The 2,455-nt window shown below is 51.8% G+C and overlaps 1 long non-coding RNA gene across 1 annotated transcript; it reads left to right on the top strand.

The window, feature by feature from the left end:
* Positions 1 to 786: 786 nt before the first annotated feature.
* LOC138738516 (uncharacterized) lies at positions 787 to 2,009 on the top strand. The gene is made up of 2 exons (XR_011341586.1): positions 787 to 1,134; positions 1,573 to 2,009. It is a non-coding gene; the product is annotated as an uncharacterized lncRNA (long non-coding RNA).
* The last annotated feature ends 446 nt before the right edge of the window (positions 2,010 to 2,455 follow it).

Genomic DNA, 2,455 nt, shown 5'->3' with positions numbered 1-2,455 from the left:
TTTGATTCACAGTCCAATCTTATTTCTCACTCCTCCAAGTTCACCAATATCAGGCAATTCTTACACTGTGCACAGAATTTTACATTTATGAATTTTCACCAAACTCTGATGTTTAAAAGTAATTGGTCACCACTCAGGAAGGTTCTTGTTGGTTTCAGAGAGAAATTTATTGCTCGTTGGACACACACAAACTGATTCCCTCCAATCAACCACTTCAATGTCTTGCCGAAGAAACATGCCCCATTAGGGTTTTGCAAATGATAATCTCTTCTTCTGCAGGACACCACAGACTTCCTTTTGTTCCCTTATTTCAGGTGAAACTCTCTAGCCAGCTATTTTCTCTTGCATGGACTGTGATAGTACAGGATACTATCACCAATGTATATATATGTAAATATTTACATATAGTAGCAGTGATTGGCTGAGAGTCATAGCCATGCCCACTGGCAGGTCAAAAATGGCTGCTCCTAACCAGACCCAGGTCGACCTTGATGTACTAATCTCCATTATTTTGTTAATAAAAGCCTTGGTTTGAGTCAACAAGTCTTTGAGTCATTCGATGCGCTACAACTTTATTAACAAAAATTTCAACGGATGGAGTGAATGCTGAGACCCGAACACCTCAGCATTGACCCGCAGTCAGCTACTCCCCAAAGTGATTTCAAGCACTGGGTGAGATGCTTCAAGGCATATCTGCAGTGATCAGACCCCATTGTGGAGGAAGACACAGATAAACTCCTGATGTCCATGGTGTCCACGAGGGTCTACGAAAACATCCAGGATGCAACCTCCTATATGGCTGCCATGAATGTTCTGAGGCGACTCTACTAGCGGCCTAAGGTCTATGCCAGGCACATGCTAGTGACCAGGAGGCAGCAGCCTGATGAGTCTTGCAGAGCCTGCCTTCAGGCTCTGAGGTTACTGGGTAGAGCTTGTGTGTGCACTGACAAGACGGTGGCCGGGATCACCGATGACTTCATCTGGGACACTTATGTCTGATCCAATGAAGTGAGGCAACAATTGCTGGAGCATGGGAGAGACAGCCTGACAGAGACCATTCAAATTGCTGAAACGATGGAGGCTGCAGTCCTAAACATGGACGCTTGTACACAGGGCTGGGCCCCCCATTACGAAGTGAGTAGAATGCTTGCATTTAACCCAGCCTCCCCACACCCTGTCAATGGCCTCACCGTCGCCGCCTCACTACCCGATGCGGCCCCAAAGTGCTATTTCTGCAGGAGGGAGAAGCACAGTTGATCCCTGTGCCCTGTGAGGAAGGCCCGATGCCAGAAGTGCAGAAAGAATGGCCACTTCGCCACTGTCTACCAGTCCAAAATGGCCACCACCAAGCACAGTGCCTCGTGCGAGGCCCAACCGCCTTCCCCAAATACGAATTACTCATCCTCAGAACTCTCATCCAATGAGAGTGAGGGATCAATCGTGCGGCAACTCTTGACATCACAACTCAAGCACTGCACACAGAAGGTGCCACCCTCGCAATGCCCCACCCTCGCCGCTGTGACGCTAATCCCTGATGTGGACCTCCACTCAATGGGACTTTTGCATCAGCAGGCCCCGATGGACTGCCTGTACAGCGACCGCCGTCTCCACAGCTCGCCACCGCTGCCGACTCCAACCGGGTCCTGGCACCGGAAGACCCCATCGGCCTGCCAACACCTTCACAGCTCGCCGCTGACCCCGGCAGAATGCTGCCGCCTCTGCAACTCGCCACCTCCGGCCCGCCCACCCTGATGACATCACCGCACGAGTGTAGTGCGCAGTAGGCCGAGGCCCTATGATGCTCTGCCCCTACTCCAGCGACGCGAGGATCCACCGGACGGCCCCCCCCCCCCCAGCTACGAGTGACATCATCACACCAGCCTCCACAGTCATCAACACAGGCAGCAGCCCTACTCCCTGCATTGGTTGCTGCCTCAGTGACATTAAACCAGGACCAGCCGCACCCCCTAGTTAAGGCTATGGAAACGATTAAAGTGAAGAGCCAGTAATGCTCACTGTCTGTTCGATTCAGGTTCAACGGGGAGCTTCATTCACACAGACCTGGTCCAACGATGTGCTCTGGCAGTTCACCCGACAGACTAGAAGATCTCGCTGGCCACAAAAGCCCATTCAATGGGCATCAAGGGATGGTGACCTTGAAAGTTCAGGGCATCAAATTTACAGTTGCTGGTCCTATCTCAATTATGTGCACCTGTGTTGTTGGGGTTGGATTTCCAATGTCATTTTAAATTGGTGTCACTGCATTACGAGGGTCCCCACTCTCCACTCTGTCACCAGTCCACCCCAGATACCTCCTGCCAGCGACAGCCCACACCAGTCCCAGTGCCCCAATGCTCCACTTGCAGCCTCTCCACCCTCTGGGTCGCTCCTCCAGCACTCTTCGCCAACCTCACCCCAGCTGGAAACTGATTGCCATTAAAAGCTGGGGACAGGA

Source organism: Narcine bancroftii, chromosome 1, assembly GCF_036971445.1.
Source record: "Narcine bancroftii isolate sNarBan1 chromosome 1, sNarBan1.hap1, whole genome shotgun sequence".
NCBI lineage: Eukaryota > Metazoa > Chordata > Chondrichthyes > Torpediniformes > Narcinidae > Narcine > Narcine bancroftii.
Note: the sequence above shows the minus strand (reverse complement) of the source record. Positions and strands in the feature narration are given on the sequence as shown.